The sequence below is a fragment of the Suricata suricatta genome, chromosome 16, assembly GCF_006229205.1.
Source record: "Suricata suricatta isolate VVHF042 chromosome 16, meerkat_22Aug2017_6uvM2_HiC, whole genome shotgun sequence".
Taxonomy (NCBI): domain Eukaryota; kingdom Metazoa; phylum Chordata; class Mammalia; order Carnivora; family Herpestidae; genus Suricata; species Suricata suricatta.
Genome location: NC_043715.1, coordinates 794,198 through 808,505, shown reverse-complemented (window position 1 = coordinate 808,505; position 14,308 = coordinate 794,198). Strand labels below are relative to the sequence as shown.

General features: G+C 60.5%; 1 long non-coding RNA gene across 2 annotated transcripts; it reads left to right on the top strand.

The window, feature by feature from the left end:
* Positions 1–11,837: 11,837 nt before the first annotated feature.
* LOC115280666 lies at positions 11,838–13,856 on the top strand. Of its 2 annotated transcripts, none has more exons than XR_003903884.1 (3): positions 11,838–13,023; positions 13,318–13,371; positions 13,684–13,856. It is a non-coding gene; the product is annotated as an uncharacterized LOC115280666 (long non-coding RNA). The 2 variants fall into 2 exon arrangements; XR_003903885.1 differs by having other exon boundaries at positions 13,556–13,856.
* Positions 13,857–14,308: the final 452 nt, after the last annotated feature.

Here is a 14,308-nt window from a genome sequence, read left to right as displayed (position 1 = left end):
TTCAGTCATTGGATTTAGGATCTAGGATGGCATCATCGTGAGTTTCTTAATCACATCTGCAAGGACCCCTTTTTGAACACAGTCACATTTATGACCCACATCTGGGGTCAGGATGTGGACACAGTTTTTGGATAGATGCTATTCAACCCAGTACAGGGCACTGACGACACAAAGCCAGGCACGGGGGGGGGGGGGGGAGGCTGGCTCCTCGGCTGCCCCCTGCGTCACACGCTCTTACTTGGCTCATTGTTGCAACAGGGATGTGACTGCCCTGTCCCTCATAGAAGGGACGGAGCCAGGAGGCGAGCAGCTGCCTCCTCGGAGCCAGCTCGGTCCCTGCAGAGATGCACCTTGCCCATCGGGCCCCTGGGCGGTCCCTCTCTGCCCTGCGAGCGGTGACTGATCACCTCTGGGAACTCCGCTTCCTCGTCTCCCCCAGAACCACGCGGAGGGGAAGGAGTGCCGTTCCTCACCTGTGACCCGCCCCTGCTCCCTCGGGCTCCCAGAGGCTAATCCCTGGCTGGGGCTGGGCTGGGAGCTCAGGACTGGAGTGAAGGGTGTGCACCTGCGCGGCTGGGAAGGATCCTGCGGGAGGGGGAGGGGGCGAAGCCGGGCGCACGAGGCCGGAGAAGGGGGCGCTGGGGACGCAGCACCTGACCCCAGTCCTCATCTTGCCTCCCCTTTCCTCAGCCCTGCCAAGGGGCAAGGGCAGCAGAAAGACTTAAGCGACCGCAGAAAACACTCCCTAAAAGACATGAAAATGAAGTCAATAAAAGAGATAAAAATGGAAATATCAAGACAGCAACTTCTTCTCTTCTGATTACAAAGCGGGCGGCGGGGGCGCGGGGGCGGCGAGCAGCTGCGCGGCCCGATAAGGGCCAGGCGGCCTGGGCCCGGAGATAAGCGGCTGCCGCCTCCAGCCGCCGGCCATCAATATTCACGCGGCCGCGCTGGGCTCCCGGCCGCCCCGCCCCGCCGCGCGCCGCCCGGCCTCGTTAATCTGCTCGCAGGCGTTTAACCGGCGTGGAAAATGCGGAGCCGAGAGCGGCCGACGCTTCATCACCCCTCCCCCTCCCGGCCTTGTCTCCCTCCGCCTTCTCTTGCTCCGGAAGTTTTCAGATGCAGGCGGAGGACCGACCGGAGGGGCGCGGGGGAGCGGAGCTGCAGACACCTGACGGAGGGAGGGCCCCCACCAGGTCGCACCTGCGAGGGGAGGCAGGGCCAGCCAGGGGTTTTGGGCCGCAGTGATCAGAGCGTGGGCAGAGGGCAAGGGGCCGGCCGGGCAGCCTCATCCCGAATCCTCCGTGGGGGCGTGGCCTCATCCTGAGTTTTCCGTGGGGGCGTGGCCTCATCCCGAGTCTTCCGTGGGGGGCGTGGCCTCATCCTGAGTCCTCCGTGGGGGCGTGGCCTCGTCCTGAGTCTTCCCTGGGGGCGTGGCCTCTTCCTCCTGGCTGTCAGCCGCTGGCAGAGACAAAGGCTCAACACAACCATACAAACAAATGTACAATTACAGGAAAGGAGCTGTAAGGGGTGTGAGGAGGGCAGAATGGTGGGAGGAGGGGAAGCCGACCACGCCCCTCTCTCCCCCAGACCCCTCAGTGATCCCATCTCCAGATTGAAAACCTCAAGGCCCCAGAGGTCTCGGCCTCCTTCCTCTGGTTTGTTTTTAAAGGCAGGCTTGCTCTGCACAGGACCTTTGCATGTGCTGTGCCGCCTCCCAGGGGCCCTCTTCTCCCAGATATCTGCTGGGCTCTTCCCTCGCCTCCTCCAAGTCTTGGCCAAATATCACCTCCACAGACAGCCCTTTCTTAACCGGCCGCTGCCTCCCCAGTCACAGCTACTGCATCGTCACCGCCTGACTCCCACAGTGCCAGTGTCACGGAAGAGCATCTGTGTCCGGTTACCGCGGGGCCCAGGGCAGTGCCTGCACACAGGAGGTGCCTGCTGGATACTCACGGCTGAGGGAGAAGGACCATCACGGAGGCCCCTCGGCCGCGTGCTGGGGGCAGGAAGGTGTCGTGGTGATGTCACGGGAGCTGCAGTCACACTGACTGCACTCCGACAGATGGAACACACGGGAACACGCTGACCTCACTCAGCACACGGCGCCCACGCACACAGCTCAATCTCCCCCAGGTGGGCTCTAGCCACAGGCACAGCCGTGGGACATGCAGGCGGGCGCCCAGTGGTCATGCCTGGGACAAGCAAGGACGAGGGACCTGGCTGAGCACTACAGTCCCTCCCTCCCTCCAAGCCTTGAGCCCCAGTTCCGGTGACGGCTTGTGTCAACAAGGTGGCCCGACCAACAGGGACCTAAAGAAATGGCCTATGACCCCAGGCACTGAAGTGACTCTGGACAGCTTCTCTGAGGCTGGACACCCCCACCTCGGGGCTGCTGCCTCCCTCCCCTGCCCATTGCCCTTTTCCTCGCTCCTGCTTCTCTCTCTTAGAACCTTCCGGATTCTTCTATCAAGCCAGGTTTCTGTGGGGAAGGATCAAAGAGAGGGGGGACCCCATCCCCAAAACAAGATGCTAAGTCCCCTGGCCAAGCAGACAGGACCAGGCCTGTTCCCAGGCTTCTTGCAGGCAGGACGCCTCCTCTGCCAGCGGCAGGGGGCTTTGGAGCCATGGCCTGAGAGACGAACTTTGTGCGTTAAAACCAATGGTAACTATTAGGAGGCATTGCGTGTGGAAAATGGAAACGCTGTGAACTTGGGGCCGTGCACATGTGTGTGGATGGCCAGGCTGCTCACAACCCTCCCTGCATCTTCTTGTGCTTTACACAGGTTCATGAGCCCAGTGAGCACAGTGACCCTGTGAGGTGGGCTTCGTCATCACCCCCACTCTGCAGCTGAGGAAACAGAGGTGCAGCAGGTCACCTGCCCCAAGTCAGCTTGGACTCTGGAGTCGACAGGCCAGGCACATACCTGTTGTATGCACCGGCCAGGCCAGTTGTGTGCACCCAGATGGGCCCCCTCTTCTCTCTGTTTCCTCATCGGCAAGTGGACTTAGTGCTGGGGACGCGCCATCAAGGATGCTGTGGGGAGCAAGGAGGGCACGGCACTCAGGAGATGGGTGCTGCCCCGGGCCCTCATGCAGCACGGCCCCCCTGGACCAGACTCAGGACGAGGCTCGCTCTCTCCAGGCTGAGCCAATACAAGCAAGCACATTCGAAGGGAGATGTCAGAGCACAAAGTGGGAGCCTCAAAAGCACGAGGGCCACTAGAATAGCCAAAGTCTGAATTTTAATCCTCGAGGCACACATTTGGTTGTGCAGAACTTCTCAAAGTCTTTTGGAAGTGCCAGACCTCGCACTTCTGGGCACCAGCCAGCCTCTCCCGGCACCGTCCTCACAGCTCCTTCTCATCTCGGGAACGGCCAACGCCATCAGCTCCCCTCCCTCGAGGTTGGACTGCCTCTGCATCTGGCTTTACTCATAAGCAAATGCCAAGTCATCCATCCAGGGCTCCTAGCCAGCAGAAAAGCTCTGTGCAAATATCAGCAATCACTAATGATCATTAATGAGAATTATAATAGGAAGGTTTTCTACAGAGTGGGCACCCAATGGGCCACGAGCACCCCTTGGCTGATCCACCTGCCTGGCCCCTCCTCCTGTCCCACCTAGGCTGGCAGTGGGTTGGTTCGGAGCAGTTGGGAGAGTCCATGGTGGCTCAGGGACGTATGCACCTGCTCTACGAATGTATAGCTCTGATGGATAGGCGGCCCCAGTGTTCCCAAGTGTAAAGTTGGGTGGTGGGCGAGCAGTATCTGAAACTCGTCAACCTTCCCCTTCTCCTTGACGCTTTGCAAGGAGGAGGCATGAAGTTGCGTGTGTGGGGGGGGGTGTCTGTGTGGGCAGGTTTGACTCCTGGCCCCTCCTTATTCCAGCTGGGGGACCCTGGACAGGCTTCTCCTTGCTTCAGATCTCAGTTTCCTCATCTGCAAAGTGGGCACAATAGTGCTGAACTCACAGGCCATTATGAGGACTGAATGAGCTAACGCGTGTGGTGCATGCAGCGAGCCGGGCACACAGGTGTCACGACTCCTGCCGTGTGGCCCCTGCGCCATCGCACTGGCTGGGCCTGCCCAGGAGATGAACAAATGAGTGACTGAGGCTGTGGGCGGTGAGGAGGAGGCACGGGGAGTGAAACCTGGGGGCAGACGCCCTTCTAGACCTGCTCCTCTGTCCGTGGTGCTGAACCCGGGCACCCTGCCCACCCTTTCCCAGTCCGGGCCAGGGGAGAGGCGGGAACGCCTCAGGAAAGGTCAGAAAAAGAGAAACGGAAAGAAGGACGCAGAGTCAGCCGGAGAGATGGGCTGACACTTCACCAGGAGGGAGAGGGACTTTGTGTTGATGGCATTTTTCAAGTCACGGTTTCTCAGGAGGATGTTTATCATGTGGCTGTTTGCAACCGTCCTCCTTTCCAGGTGCTCCCCTGTGGGTCCCCAAACATATCTGTGTGACTGTCCCCAGAGAGGCAGACTTGCAAGTGTGTGCGTGCGTGCGTGCGTGCGTGTGTGTGTGTGTGTGTATGTGTGTTGGGACACGTGGGTATGTGTGTGCAGATATACATGGACTTGCTACAACAATTTGACTGCACGCAGTCTGGCACCTGGCTGAACCGCTTGCGTGGGGCTGCTGTCTGGTGCTGGAAGGGAAGGTGCTGTGAGATGGGGAAAGAGGGCAAGATGCACCCAAATGTTAGCTGCACCCCCGACAGCCCCAGCATGGCTCCCGGCGGTGCCTGTGACCCAGTGGCTGGGCATCCTGCATATGTTAGGCTGTGCCACGGAGCTGGACGTCCCCGCCCCCAGGATCAGAGCTGAATGGGGCGGGGGTCCGCAGCACGGTGGCAGGCCTGGCCACATGCCACAGGGGACTCCACAGATCAAGACATGTGGTAGCTTCCCTTCCCCTCCACATCCCCCACAAGGCTCTCCTTCTGGACCCACTGTGTATAAATCCTACAGGAAGGAAATCTGGGGAAATGCAGTCCAGCCACCCGGGCTGACTTGTGACAAGGCTGCCACCGTGAGGAGGTGACAGGTCGCGGAGCCTGGCAGGCCACCTGTGGTTTGAGGTCATCTCCTCTTGGGTCAGGGCAGGCCTCTTGCCTGGGCACCTGGCTTGCATCTTGCTAATGGTCCCTGGGGTGAGTACTGCCCCCCGTATGGCTGGCTGTGTCCCTTTGGGGGGCCAGTGCCATGCCTGGCCTTCCCCCATCGGCTGAGCCCCCGATGGAGCTGAGGCTGGCAGCCCCAGCCCAGTGAGGGGAGGCCACCTGTCCCCTGTGTCTGGCCAGGGCCCAGTGTGTGAGTGGAGCCTCGACTCTTCCTGCTCGTCTGTGGTGCCTGAAGCCTTCTGCTGGCTTCCCCGGAGCTGAGGACACAGCCTGTGGGCCAACGGTCCAGACAGGAACAGGTGCTGGCACCCACCCCAGCACAGGTGCTCCCCAGGCCCAAACACAAAAGGACTTAAAATTACAAATAGTGACTCGTTCATGTTGCTCTACCAGCCCTTGGGGCCTACCCTGTGCCCGGAAATGCAGAGATGAAGAGATGGTCCAGAGCGCAGGGGCCCTGATGCTGAGAGAAAGATGGACCCGGTCTGTAGGATACTGCTCACCCCACTCAAAGCCAGATGGTGCCTTAGAGACTCGGCATGGCCAAAAGGGGCGGTCCCCATGCCAGTCTGTTCGTGGCCCTTGCCCAGAATCCGGTGTCGAGAAAGGTTCTGGTGCCAGGTGCAGAGAAAACCGGAATCAGCGTTGTCTGCTATGGACATGGTACTAGGGGAAGCATGCGGCGCGGGGGGCCAGGTGTGGATGCTTCATGGGAAACTGAGGTCCAGAAACTTGCAGTGGCTTCTGCAAGCTTCCAGAATAAGCAATCTGCAGGATGGAGACCAGAAATTGCCTTTCTCTCTCTTAATTTGGATTCTGTCCAAGACCTCACAGTGGATCCCAGAGTGAGCTGCCCACAGGGAGGAACGGACATCTGGGGTCTGTGTCGTTTGCCGATTCTGTGACCCCTGTAGTGGCCGGGCCTTCCTGCAAGTCTAGGCAGAGAACAAGGGGCGGACAGACAGCAGGCTCCGGCAGTGACCCTGCTTCTACCCAGGGTCTTGCCCTCAACATCGCCAACCATTTCCCTGAGACAAAGTGGCTTCAGCAGACCTTTAGGTGCCCACCCCCTGCCCAGACTTCACTCCTTACAGTGGTTCGGCCGTTCCCAGGCCGTTTAGTGGCAGAAATCCCCGGGAAAGGCACAGGACACTAGATGGAACATACGAAGGGCCGCCCCTGGGGAAAGCGCTTGGCCTAGAGCCGTCCAGTGTCGGTCCTAAACCCGAGCAGAGAACCAGGCCTAAGTGGCGTTTCCTGCGTCAAGGAGAGGAGAAATTTGCAGAACTGGTGTCACCTCCTCTTTTGTGTCCTAGGCACATGTGGCAGAAGGCAGACGGCTAAATTCGCTCTACCCAAGACTGGGTGCTGGGATTTTGTGCTACAAAGTTTACCGACTTAGGAAGTTAAGCCTCTACTTTGCTTTCATGGACACATGGTGCTCCCCCACAACCCGTTCACCCACCTGCTCACAGAGTTCACACCAGGCCTCCAGGCTGCGGCAGCCTTCGGGAAGCACCACCATCAACAACACCCTGTCCCCCTCAAGCTTCTGATCAAAGGTAAGTTTCCAGGCAGGGTGCACCCCGGGGGCTGCAGAAGGGATCCCCTGGGGCACAGGACGGAAACAGTCCCTCCATTTGTATGCATTTCCCCATCTCTTATTTAAAGGACTCCTTCCATGCATGTTTCTGATGCACAGAGTGGTTGGCCCGTCTCTCTGCAGGGGCTGCGATCCAGGGAGGGAGCGGGGTACTCAGCTGGGCCAGCAAGAACGGTGGGGCAACTCCGAGGAAGGAGGGGAGCAGCCTCCGAGGACAGGGTGCCAGGCTGCAGGGCACGGGCTGTAGAGGCTCCAGGGGTCTTCTGAGAGCAGATGGGGATTCACCTGAGTCTTGGAAGATGAGTTTCTCCAATGGGGAAGCTGCTGAAGAACATTCCACAGGCAGAACGAGCGTGAGGAGTGGAACACAGCAGGCGGAGAACAGGGAAGCGCTCAGGCTGCCGTGTGTTGGGACGGGGGTGTCGGAGGGGGGCTGGACTGGGACAAGATTGGTGTGGCCCTTGATGTGGGTCAGCCAGGCAGCTTGAAGTCCACCCCGGCAGGAGACGGCAGCTGCTGATGGAGGACAAGGGACTGAGCCTCCTCTATGAGGCAGCGCGAGTGCGGAGTTCTGAGGGGGGGGGGAGGGCGGCTGGCGTTCCCCGGGGGCCGAGCGGCAGCCAACTCAGTGTGGAAAGCCAGTGCTGCCAGCTGTGGCCACCGTCAGGTAGCTCTTGCTGCCTAACAGCACACCCCGAGTCTCAGGGGCTCTAAACAGTAGTGATTTCTTGTTTCTCCTGACTGTATGTCGTCTGTTCAGCCCGGGTTCATGCCTGCGGCTGCTCAAGCCAACAAGTCTCCGGCCCAGAGACCTCACTCACAGGCCGGGCAGATGGTGCTCCACGTGCCCCCACGGCCTCTGTGAGCGGGACCCGCCCCCTTGCCTGGGGTTCTCAGGGTGGGGTCCCAGAAGGGGAACATGTCCGCCACATCCCATTGGCTAAAGCAGGTCAGAAGCCCATGTGGGTTTGGGGGTTCGAGGGAGGGATTTCTGCAAGCCCTCTGCAGCCACATTTGATGGATGACAGGTACCCTGGTACCGGGACGCGGTCTGCGCGGTGCTACTGCGTTCACTGAATGCCCGGCTGGGGGCGGCCGCAGGGAAAGAAGAGGGGAGAGGCGCACCCCTGCGCAGATGCAGCCATAGGGAAGCGGGACGCAGGGGCTCTGTGTGGCTGCAGCAGACAGCTAGAAGACCCTGGACTGGATTCTGGGGGTGACGGGGAGGTGGGAAGGCTTCAGGGCACAGAGGGGGAGGGCGGTGGGAGCCAGCCGGGTGAGCGGTAGGGGCAGCCCGACCCTGCAGCAGGTCAGGAACAGGGTCATGTGTGCTTGGCCCGGGGAGCGCTTGGGGCAGCCCCACCCCGCTTCCTGTCTTTAGTGCCCTCACCAGGAGGCCTCTCCCAGGCCCCGGGGGAGCCTCGGCGGCCCACGGCCCACCACCCCGGCCAGCCACCAGCCCAGAGAGGAAAGGAAAGAGATCCTCAGATCAGGAAGCCACTGGGGAGACCTTTAAAAAATGCAATTAAATAGAAAATACTTAAATCCAATTAAAAGTGAACCTTGGGGGAGTGCTGGGGGCTCCATGTGAGAGCTCAGGCTGCCTCTGCCCTGTCTTGGCAGCCGCCCAGGTCTGAGGTGTCGGGCTTCTCAGGTGGGATGGAGAAGGCCCGGCACCTTCCCACACCCTCACAGGCCAGGCGCCGCTCTCCCTGCCTCTGGGGCTCCCCCCTGCTGGGCCCTTCTCCCACGGGGCTGCCGTCAGAGCCCCCCAAATGCTTGTGGACAAGCCTGTCTTGGGGGGGAGCTTTGGACACTGAATTTATAGTAAGCCCCACCAGAGTCGGGTGGCCAGTGGCTATAGTCCAGCGTGCTCCCTTCAGGGATGATTAAAAGCCGTGGCCCGGAGCAGTGGTGTGTGGCACTGGGCACGGCATGGCGGAGAGGGCCCGCCGGGGTCTGGGGGCCAGGTGAGGGGGCGGGGACAAGCCTCCCTCCGATGGCCTTCCTCCCCGGAGTGTCCGTCTTCAGACCACGGCTGTTTGCCAGGTGGGGACTGTATCCCCAGGGTCCAGCTCAGCACAGGTGCACATCCGTGAGACAGAACTGCTGGGGGTGGGGGTGGGGCAGCAGAACAGGGCTGCGGGGGCAGCCCCCTGGTCATCCGCACACTCTGTCCAGCAGCAGAACCTTGCCTTCTGCATAATGAGCACCTAGTCCTGGGGGCCGAGGTGGAAACCCCATAGAGGGGGGCTGGGGGGGCCGGTCTGCCCCCAAACAATGCTCCCAGGTCATCGCTAGCCAGAAATCCCCTTCTTGGATGGAAGGCGGTGTTTAGAGAAGGTGTTCTTTTAATTTAAAAAATAATAACTTTTTTAAGTTTTTAAAATTTATTTTGAGACAGAGATAGAGAGCGAGTAGGGGAGGGGCAGAGCACCAAGCAGAGAGAGAAACCCAAGCAGGTCCTACGCTCTCACTGCAGAGCCTGATGCGGGGCTTGAACTCACCAACCGCGAGACCATGACCTCAGCCAAAACAAGAATTGGACGCTCAACCACCTGAGCCCCCAGATGCCCCGAAAATAATGTCAGATGGGGCTTCACTGCCTACAACAACAACGACAAAAGCCAACCACCAGAACTACAAGACAGCCATCAAAGTGTCCCCTCTGTTCCTGAATCCCAGGTCCTCAGTGTCCCCGTGCCCTTCCAGCACCTGTGTGACCACGTGAGGGTGAGTGTGTGTGTGTGTGAGTGTGTGAGCCACCTGCCACAGCCTGTCTGCATCTCCCATCCTGTCCCCACCCAAATGGCGGCACCTGGCAAGACAGTGAGCCCCCGGGGACCACCCGGGGACAGAAGCCCAGCCCCGCCTCAGAGGCCCCGAGCCCGACTCAGGATGTGTCTGGGCAGGAGTGACTTTGTGTTCTCACCCTCAGGTGACTAGTATTTAGCCAGCGCCAGGAACCCGGAGGCAGAGCCTAGTTGAAAGGCTTCCCGCCTTTCCTTTGACACATCTGGGCATTTCTGCTGTCCCCCGGAACACTGAGCTTCCTGCCAGATGTGCCCCAGAGCCTCCATCAGCGTTGAGCCCTCTGCCATGGCCCTGGGCAAGCGTGTTGGTGAGGCAGACAAGGTGGATCACAGGACACGGGAACTTCAGGTTTAGCCAGTCCGTTCAGGAGAGCACAGTGCAAAGTCCCCCATGCTGGGGACAGGGTCAGCACAGCGAGAAGTTCCACACACTGGGAACAGCATGGTGCAGAGCCCCCACGCCAGCACAGCATGGTGTGGAGCCCCCACGCCAGGGAGACGGTTTGTTAGCCGGCAGGCCAGGGAGTCATGCTGAGTTAGATGGGAGCAGGCTTAGTTGCTAACGTTGCTATTTGCCAGGTCAGATCTGAAGGGAAGGACACGTGTGCTACCGAGCAGTCACAGGGTGGACTGGGCAAACGTTTGGGATCTGTTCTCTCAACCCGCATCCCACCCTCTTTCCACATGGAGAGGCTGCAAGCAACCAGCCAATCCTGGACGCCTGGCAGCTAGCTTTCTGGGTGCAGATGAGGTCCCAACAACTAGCTGTTTTCAGAGAGGCTGGACAGCTCCTGGGAAAGCACCAGCCACAGCCACCTCTAGCTCAGGTTTTCCCGGGCAGGTCTAGAAGTGGCCGCATCCTTCCCACGCCGCCATCCCACCACCCAGAGCTCCGTCCACGTCCTGAAACAGCGAGGAGCCTGGAAAACATGGTCTTCCCGTGTGCCGGCAGGACGAGGGCCAGGGCTTGGTCAACACAGCACTGACCTTAATGTGAAGACGGAAATGGTTTTGGTTTTCCTTTCCTAGAAGAGAACGGAGCAGAAACTGAGCCGACAGGGAGGGCCCAAGAAAGGACAGAAGGACTTGCTGCACCATCCAGAAACTTAACCTTCTAAATGGCCACCAGGGAGGGAGGGAGGGAGAGAACAGTGCCTTCCCCTCAGAGTACCCTGGAGGGCCAACCATGTGGCCCTGCCCCACTGCAGGCTGGAGGCCAGTCTCCGCACTGGCAGAGGCATTCATGTCCCCTGCAGGCAAGCACGGGGGACACGTGTGGACTGGACTTTCTTTAGAGCACTTGAGGGGAGCCAGAGCATTTTGAGAGGAGGATGCTGTATGGTCTAAGATGCTCACCCTGCAGAGGAGAGACGGCAGCTCAGGTCCATGTGGGCAGCTTCACTCTTCACAGGCTCTCGAGGCCCTGGGTCTCTGAAGCCAGAAGACCAAGGGCCAAAGGACCCAGATGGAAGAACAGCGCTCTGTTAGGGAAGGCACGGAGGGCCTAAGGCTGGGAACACCATCACAGAAAGGCGGTACTCAGCAGTCTTCTGCTGCTCACCGCTTGTTTGTCCAGCTGAAAGCCAGGACACGGAGGGGAAGCCGGCTCTGTGGTCCTCCCGCCAGGTCCCAGAAGGCTGCCCCGACCCTTGCCCACCATTTTGCACTCAGCTTACATCCTAAGGCCAATGCAGCGGGGGCTGGACCCCAAGCCTCCCAACGGCCAGGTTATCCGTATGGAGAGTTTCTCTCGGTCCTGTGGGTCCTGGGCTCCTGGCCCCTGTCCCTGCCGCTGGCAGCCTGCTCTAGGGGTGGAGCTGAGCATTGGCTCGAGTCCCCACCCTGCCCCCAGTCGTCCTCCCTCTACCTTCTGGGCAGACACCTGCCTCTGGCCTCCCCCTAGGTCTTCCTTTGGCTCTGCAGCGGCTCGCCCCTAATGGCAGAGCCTTGCCAGACCAGGCAGCCGGTCCCCAAGGAAAGAGGAATGAGAAGCGAGGAACGAGGAATGAACACGCGGGCCGCGTCGAGGCTGCACGTGATACCTCCTCCTCCACCTGCTGCAGCGCCTTCAGGCTCGCGGTGGGGGTGGCTCCTGCGCAGGCGCACTGCCTGCATGAGCAGGCGGTCTGAGGCTCATTGGTCACAGCACGTGTCAGTCACCCCAATGGGGGCGGTGCTTACGCAACCGGAAGTGAGGTCGGCGGCCGTTGGCTGGCGGCCGTTGGCTGACTGCGGGTGAGGCCGCACGCAGGGGCCCGGGGGGCACCGGCTTCCCTGGTTTGGGCTACGTTGGGGGCTGGCTCCTCAGCCTCTCCGTCCCACTCCTCCCCCAGGTGGTTGGTGGCCGTGGGCTCACGTGGGTTCGGCGAGGTGGTGCCGGGCATGTCTTGGGGAGGGGGCTGCTAGAGTCTGAAGTATGCTTTGGAGCCACCTGTGCCGACAGCCGGAAAGACAGGCTCGAGCTGGCGCGGCCCCCAGACCCCCGCGGGATCAGGAGGACATGACTCCTGGCTGAGAGCCCCTCCCAGGAGGCCCCGTGTGGACGCCCTCGCGCCTGCCTGACAGACCTCCCCTTCCCCCGGTGCCAGGACAGCCTGCCTGGTTTACACCCTGTGGCCTTCGTCCCCAACAAGGAGGAGCAAGACGGGGTGGAGGGGGTGCTGACCTGTGTTCCGAGCCAGCGCTGCTGCTGCTTCCGGAATGGGGGCCACGCCTGCTTGGAGGAGGAGGTGGGCGGAGGACCGGTGTCAGCTGCTGCCTTGGCCCTCGGCTTTGCCAGCCCGCCGTTGGGGCACCCTGTTGCCTGTCCACCCACCGGCCTTTGTTAACTTAACCTTCAACAGTTGGTTCAGAAATGGGCATGTGACCCAATGTGAGAGAGACTTCAGGAAACCACTTTTCCTGCTCTTGACGGAGGTCCGTAGGAGGACAGACCACCTTGCCTCTGTCAGTGACCCATGTCTGGACGTGATGCCGGGGATCACTGGGCGTCTTGGCACCAGCCGTGTCTGGGACCGCCCTGCCTTTGAGGCGCTGGCAAGAGACATGAGATCAAGCCAGAGAGCCTGGCTGGGCATAGTGCAGCTGGACCCCTGTCTCCTGGCTCCGTGGGCTTCCCTTCTTCCTGAATCCCATGATGTGGTCCGCGTGGATGCTGTGCCTGCAGGGTCTCTGAAAAACAGTGAGCTCAGCCGGAACTGCTAACAATGGGCCACAGGCCAGCTCACCTGACTTTTACCCCAGAAAACAAACAGCTTTGCCCTTGGCTTTGGAAGGGGCATCCTCTCTGCCAATGGTGTTTGCTACAGCATCATCCTTGATGAGGTGGTTGGGACCAACAGTGGCCCTGCCTCTGCCTGCAGCCGTGCAGGAGCGTGACAGACCCAGGGAAGTGGTGGCGGAGCAGCGACGGGAAAGGAGTATGGTTCCGGTGACATCATGAAGCCCAAGTGGGATCTGCCCTTTTGTGACTCCGTTTGGGGAGGTAACATTTCCTTACTGTTAAGCTTATGGGGTGCAACTGAGGCAGCCTGCCTCCAGCTCTGCTCCAACAGGCTTTGCTGGGTCCTACCTGCCGTCCACACTGTGATGGGTGTGGGGGGGATGACTGAGTCTTACCTGCACCCAACAGTGTGAGGGGGGCGGTAAGTAAAAGCTGGTGCTCATCTTGCCAGAGTGTGGTGAGACCCAGGGGAGGTTTTGTCTGCAGACATGTTTAGAAATACAGAATTTATCGGTAGAAAGACACGATGATCTACATTCCTCCTGTTCATCCCAGGTCAGAGATGGGGACCTGACCTCGTGTCCTGGGCGCTTCGTCACCGCAGTTGAAGTAAGTGCAGGTTTAGGTTGAAAGTCCCCTCCCCCCCGCCCCCCAGCTATCGTAAACTTCTGTCGGAAAGGCTATGACCCAGCAAAGGTGGGGGTGGACTGAGACCCAGGAGGCAGGGGACACATGATCCGCTAGGTGGGGGCTAAACACTGAATGTTGTGTCCCCCAAATTCATCTGTCGCAGCCAGCCCCCGTGTGCTGCTGTCAGGAGGCCATGAGGTCAGGAGGGAAGGAACGAGCTGTGAGGGCCGGTCGGGGGCAGGAGCACAGGCCGTCTGCGTCCCGGTCACAGGTGACGCCGGGATCTTACAGGTCGGGAGCGAGCCCGTGAGCCGCCCACGTCCTCGCGACGGGCCCTTCGTCGGTCCTTGGAGCCGCAGCCACTGTGCCGGCCGAACAGGGGCATCTGAGCAAGGGTCGTCTTCTCATGGTCACTGGCTGCCGGGCTGCTTTTGTGAAGGGTCAACATCGATGGCTTGTTTTTCTCCCTGATGTGTAGTTGTCCATGTTTGAGGGTGACAGTGGCCCGCGGGCCCTGCCGGGGCGGTCCTGCCTCGGCACCAGGCCCGTCCGGTGCCCGGCCTCCTGTCCACCCTTCCCTGCGCCCTCAGCCCACACCTGCCTCCCCCAGCCCTGTCCAGCGCGGCGCCCACGGAGCTCACTACACTGAGCGGCTCGGGGGCCCGGGGGACACTGCGCGGTTCCGCTTTGTCTGGCTGGGTGCTCGCACGCTCAGCCGACCACGGTTTCCGGGAACGTCCGTGACCATCCTGGGAAGTGTGAGTCGTGTTCTGAAACCAGAGTGGACTGCGCCACCTGTCGTGTCCTGATCCAGAGACTGGGCGTGTGGACAGTTTTACACACACTCACCGCATAGACACTACAGGTACGCACTCACATCTACACGCTGCAGCATACGTACAGGCATGCCCGTGCC